Genomic DNA, 6579 nt, shown 5'->3' with positions numbered 1-6579 from the left:
GTGATGATTGGTAATGTTTCCGAAGACCTCATCTTTATTTAAAGTTTCATGCGGTGCTGCTTTGATAAGCGTGAACGCAAAACAAAAGCAGAGGAATGGATAAAGTTTCATCTCTGAAACCTAGAAAGAGCAGAATGAGCACATAAACATTGACATACCCTAGCATGATAAACTCCATCATCCTGAGAAAGCTGTCATGTTAGTTTTCTACCAGACCGTCTATTTTGGATTGGTATGTTATTGTTACGAGTACTGTTACCATGAAATGCAGGAACACCATCTCCCATCACCCAGCAGTGTAATTCAAAAGAGGTTTTGAGACTTGCCTCTTTTTTCACTCATGCAGAAGGCCAGCAACATGTCTGTGTTACGTTATGTCCCATAGAAACTCCATTTTGAGAATTTAAATAGGACTTGACTGGCATGAAGCCCCTGGACAGGAGGGACAATTTCATCAAGGTGAAACAGGAGCAAACACTGAATCATGAACTGAAAATATAAGGGAACGCTGCAATGTGCTGGAGGATAAGATTGCCACTCAGAAATGGTCCTTATGTCTTGCGTTTGGCTCTTAAGAAGCATTTACAAGTCAGTAGGATTTCAGGGAGACTGACCATTAAACGTGCTATATGTTGTTACAAGCTGGAGATGGTACAGTAGTAGAAAGCAGGCAAGATTTAACAGACAGGCAAGGAATGAAAAAAGTGAAAATTGAATATAGTCGATAATTACAATTAATTAAAAGAAGAAAAAGAGTACAGACAGGGATTAGAAACAAGTAACAAAAGCAATGGCTGTCACTAGAACAAATAATACCCTCCAGCTAGATATATCAGTAAACCAACGAATGAATTTATATCTCCAAGTTTTGGTCTCTCTTCCCCCTTCTTCCTCTGTTTTTGTATTTTTTCATTTATTATATCACGATGCTGACCTCAATCATGTAAGCACTTCTTTGTAAGCACAGAGATCCACTGGCTCATTAAAACCATTACATCAGGGTCTAAGATTATAAGGTCTTTGACCTGGGGAACAGGTCTGCCTATTAGTCTATATGGTACCTCCTCATTAACATTGAAGAAATTGGTTTGTAAGTAATTATGTAAGAGGGAAAATGCCAACATTTTCATGAAACATTATTTGCAGAATATTATTCAGTCACCTATGGAGATACTGAATAAAAGAAACATTTATTCATCATAAGCATTTGATAAAAAAATTGCCCAGCTTTGCAATTAATTATTCATCCCACTTTAATAATCTGTGTGCATGACAGAGCACAGTGTTCATCTTTTTATAGCTATGATGGTGGAGTGTATGACTATTGGGTAATGGATATTTACATCCCGTATTATGCAGAATATACTATGTGACTTTCAGAGGAGCTGAGCAGTCACAAATCCAGATGAAGTCAACGAGGAGAGCAGGTGTTTAGCACTTCTGTAAATCAGGCCAGAGGAATTTTACAGTCCAAGAGAGCCCTATGCAGGACTTTCTTTCCTCAGTGTGACACAAGGCGTGTGATGTGCTGAAATCTGGGAAATTCTGATTGTAGTGTAATTAGTTGAAGCCTGAATTTGGACATATATTTTTCCACACAGTACAAAAGTTATGTTTAGAATGAGTGCAATTTTGCTTATAAAAGCTGATTATAAACTGACTTCATTGGCACTGTAGTAAATACTAAATGAAAAACAATGATTACTGATAAAATATGCCAAAAGTTTGTTAAAGAGTAGGACACGAAATCATCTAAAAATGCCATACCGGCAAAAACATCTCTATAATCTCACTGCTTCTGCTCCAATACAATGAATATTTAGGGGAGCAGAGGGAATCAAATATTATTGTGTGTCTATTATCCTAGTGCCTGGGTATGAACCAGGACCCCACTGTTTAGGCATTGTACAAAGACAGAACACATTAAGTATCAGTAGTCTCAAATAGCTTGCATTCTCAATGGAAGATCAGACACAAAGATAAAATATGAGACGGGAATAAAGCTTCTTTCTTTAAGTAATTATTGCCATCCTTTGCACCGGTGCAGAAATGGGGTCATTCTCAAACCAGCTGGAATTTTGTGCAAGTGTAATGACTTAATAGCAAAGAATTTGTGGCAGGTGTTTTGTACCAAAGCATCAAACTGAAGCTCTCTTAGCTAGTTGGGGTTTAGTAATAAAAAGTTATTTGAAACAGATCCATACATATACCTTGCAATACATTCACACGCATAGCTACACAGACCTATTTTCTTTCATTTGCGAGAGGTCTGGTGCTTTCTCTTTGCATCCTTCTTTCATCCTGTATAAAGCTCTTGCAAACCTCTGTCCTCCCAGTTCAAGCATAATCTATCACCGTATAGCTCCAAGAGAAAGAAGCAAATCTGTGTAGAAAGAAAATATGGGACACAACTTACTTTACTTCCCATTGTAAGAGCAAGATGATGTGATCTTGCAGCTGGTCCTGAAGACAAGGCAAATGAGTTTTGTTTAGTTTATCTGCTATTATTTTATAGGCAGGCGAGCAGGTAATTAATGATGTTTGCAGAAAGCAGAACTGGAACATGCAGCTTTTACGAGGCAGTCACACCCAAACAGCTTGCAGATGAACAGCCCCCATCCTTGAGGATATCATTTGAAGAAGTTCCTGGTGCTGGAAAGTGCACTGTACCATAAAGGTCATAGCTGAAATGGGAGTATTTGCAGATTAGTCATGCCATCCTGTTAACTTGGTAAATCATGTCCCTCCTTAAAGCTGGACTTGGCATGAATGGGCAGCTATGGCTGGTTTGCAGGTGAGCGCCCACAAGACAAGATTCTGGTGCCCAGACCTGCAGCTCTGAAACCAGTATAGGTAGCTGGGGAAGGGTCACCTCAATGCAAAGGGTCCCACTGATGGGACAGAGTTGCCTTAGCAGTTCCTATGCCCCACTCTGTCTGGTGAAGGTTTGGATGATTTGGCTAGAGAAAGCAGGTATGGAGGGTTTCCCATGTGCTTGTATAGCCTTTTAGGGTGGTTACCAGCAGCACGATTTGAACTACCTGGGATCAGACCAGCACCCAGCGTGGGAGGAGAGGGATTTGAAATCATTTATCTGAGTTGCGCTTTGGCTTCTCAGCCACAGGTAAAGGTCAGAGCCTGTGAAAACAGCCCAGTCCCTTTCTTAGGCTCCTTTTCTGCTCCTGTATCACAGCAAGAGGTTTACTTTTGCACAGAGTAGATTATTTTATTATGCTTCCAGGTTTGACCTCAGTTTATTATCGCTACTCTTTGAGGGCAAAGGGAGTACAAGGGGGAAATGATAGTCCCTAAAAGCTTAATTACATACATCTCCCCCATGTAATACCTTAGTAGGAATAAGATTATGTGATCTTGCAGCCAATTGTGAAGAGAAGGCAATGTTCAAGGAGAAAACCTGGGGCTACATTTCCAGATGCTCCTGGGAGCAATGGAAGCAGAAGCCATTGATACCACTTCTGGGTCTGGGCAGGGCAATGGGGCTGTGGGGTGCAGACAAGCGCTGCTAATCACTCCAGGCACGCTGCTGTGTGAACCCAACTAAACCACCTGTGGGTACAGAGGGAGCAGCTCCAAAGTGCAATGGAAGCAGGATAGCTACCTTCACCTGGCAACAGGCAGCATCATGCTTTATCCTCTCAGCAGATGCAACAGGAGGCTGCCTGGTGTCCTGGGAACGTCCAGGGGCTGGAAGAGGTTGCTTGATTTGGGATTAGTTTTTCAGGCTCAGGACAGATGTCTTGTTTGGCGGCTTTTTAGGAACATTAAGGCACAATCCTCAAGTTCCAGATTGTCCTCAGAGTTTGGGACTCCTGGTCACTTTGTCCCAGGTCAGCCCACGTTCTAGGCAAGACGCGTTCTCCAGCGTACTAGTCCTTACCCTTTTCACAATGCTCTTGATCTTGTCAAAATGTGCGTCAGTACCTCCAATGCCAAGGGGATCTTGAGGGCTACACCTATTCACTACCTCACTGTGCCTGGCTGTCCCTGTCATGTGGCTACAAAGCTAAATTAATCCTTCCAGCTCTTCCCTGCAGCCCACACCTTTATATGGCTCGGAGGCACCCTTCTGCATCGCAGTGCACCCTCTGCTCCTCCCGGGCGCCAGGAGACAGTCCTTTGCTATTAGTCTCTGTCAGCTCCAAATTGCTGTTGTTCCCACCCTGGCTCAGCTCCTGTGAGCAGGGGAGGATGTAGAACCAGGTTTCTGCCCATTTCCCAACCATCTGCTTTGGGGCATATATGAAACAGGGAGATAACTTACAGCACTTATCCCTTCCCCTGTGCTCAAGTCTGGAGCAGCGTGCAAATGGTTTGAGCAGCTTTCTTGCTTCTCCCTTGTGCTCTTCTGCAGACACATAGCTCAAGTTGCAATAGTTGTGCTGTTGGCATTTCAACTTTTGATGCTTCAAATGCATTCATTTAAATCTGACATCACAGTTTTGCATAAGCATATTTCCTTTAGCGTACAATAGAGTAATTATTCAGATAATTTTCCCAGGCACTGGGAATCTCTCATTTTCCCCTTACTGCTCTCGAAGCATTTTTTTCTGGGGCACAGAGCTGTGAGAAGTGCTGCATCATCTTACAGGAGAGTGTGGGGAAGACAAGGTTGTTGACTCCTAGGAGCTTGTCTTGTGATACAGGAAAACCCATTCTTTGTTTTGCATTAAGGGATTGGCACTTTGTACAAGAATTACCCAGATCCTTTTGTACAGGCGGGTCTTATTTAATTATTTTTCAGTGACGTTTTAAAAGCAGAGTAATGCAGTGAGTGCTCCTATTGCTAAGAATTTATTCTCTCAAACAGTTCCTACATTTGCTGGGATTGTCAGAAATAATGAATTACGCTATCATCATCAAACCAACCATTTAAAGGCATATGCAATATAACCCAATCCTGGAATCACGTTATTGTGGGAGATTCCTGGGCTTCTGAGACAGCTGCTCCTGGAGCTACTCCTAGGTCTGTGCAACTTATAGCCCAGAACGGTGCCATAAGGATTATGAAGTTAGAAATCAGTAGGGCTCTATATAGATACAGGGCTCCATCTGTAGGGAGCTCACTCTAAGATTAATTGATTTTAAGGCCAGAAAGGGCCACTATAGTTGTCTGGTGTAGAAATTAGAGAATTTCATCCAATGAAATTAAAAAGACTTTATTGTATAGTAAACTAATACGATCACTGGACAGTGATTACAGTTAATTGAACATTTCTGTTGTATAGAGGAAGAGCAGTTCATTTCTTCTCTTTCTTTTTTTTTGTGGGGGGGGGAGGATATTTTGTGTCAGACCTCACTTTTGTAAGTTGAAAAAGGCACAGCAACAGAAAAAGGCAAATGCATTGACAGCAGTTTATGGTGAACCTCAAATTAGAAAATGGCAAATGGAATGAAAGATATGAGGAAACAGCAATTATAGGTCTCCGGCAAAGCTTGATTCTTCTATTGATTTTTCTCTTACTTTATTAGACCATGTGCGTGAATTATTAATGATCATGCGCAAGATAAGTTTGAAATCCATAGTGCTCTTTATTATAAGGCTGACTGCTCTTTCTCAGTCTCTTGCTGTGTGAGAAACTAAAACTGGGAAAATGCAAACTGTTTTGGTTCTGAAATTATATCGTAGCTTTTCTTAAGACTGTCATTTTAAATCATAGCCCTTCTTCTCCTTCCTGACCTGCGGGCAGCTTCACTCCAGTATACTGCATCTGTGTGTTTTTAAAGACAGTGGGACATCTACAGAGCCTGAGCTGTGCACATGGTTCCAGCTACGCCCGTAATTCCCAGAATTAGGAACCGTTTCTTGTCTCTCACGTTCAGGTGCCTGTCTCAAGCCATCAATGCTTTTGGGTTCCTATCAGCGCAAATACAAAATCCCAGGTTCGTATCTGAACGTCTGGTCTGTTGCCAACGCAGAAAGAACTGATTTCTCTCCCTATGCCCCGGCTGCCAAGTGGTGTCATCACTGATGACACGATAGCAGAAGGCAAACAGAGAGCAACAGCTGCAGCAGTAACAGTAGTTCAGCCATGCTGAAATCTGCCTTCTTGGTAAGGGCCTTGTCTGCTGAAAGAAGGTGGGTTCCCCTCCACCGATAGTCCAAGGAAAGCCCTTCTCCACTTTCTGCTGCCCCGGGTGCTGATTTGAACTGCAGCTGCACTTGGCACGTATCATAAGGGGTATGCTTTACCAAGTAAAACACATGCAAACAATATCTGATCTTTGGTATTGGTCTGACTAGCTTGCTGCCGGGGCCAAGAAACAGTCTGTTTCTGCCTATCACTGCAAGGAGGGATGCTGAGGATGCCTGCTTCTTCAGATCAAGCTCCATTGTTTCTCGGGCTCGTTCAAAGTGAATGTGTTTCACTGGATCCAGAAGAGGGCGTGAGTAACCTTGGGGAAAAATGTACTCTGAAAGAAATGCTGCGTTCTCTGGCAAAGCACTTACAAGCCAGCTGAGTATTTCAGCACAGCAGGACTGTAATCATGCTTGACACCCAAGAGCTAGATTTGAAGTAGGGAAATCAGCCGTACTGGCTGCAGATTGCACATGCCGCA

The 6579-nt window shown here is 42.6% G+C and overlaps 1 long non-coding RNA gene across 1 annotated transcript in view; it reads right to left on the bottom strand.

Annotated features, from left to right (window-relative positions):
- Window positions 1-38: 38 nt before the first annotated feature.
- LOC109301447 overlaps window positions 39-6579 on the bottom strand; it is a 12355-nt gene continuing 5814 nt past the window's right edge. The window contains exon 2 of the long non-coding RNA XR_002098537.1: window positions 39-120. This is a non-coding gene — a long non-coding RNA (uncharacterized LOC109301447). The remainder of the gene's footprint in view (window positions 121-6579) is intronic.

The sequence above is a fragment of the Gavialis gangeticus genome, unplaced genomic scaffold (genome assembly GCF_001723915.1).
Source record: "Gavialis gangeticus isolate Ggan-Ray unplaced genomic scaffold, GavGan_comp1, whole genome shotgun sequence".
NCBI classification, from domain to species: Eukaryota; Metazoa; Chordata; order Crocodylia; family Gavialidae; genus Gavialis; species Gavialis gangeticus.
Note: the sequence above shows the minus strand (reverse complement) of the source record. Positions and strands in the feature narration are given on the sequence as shown.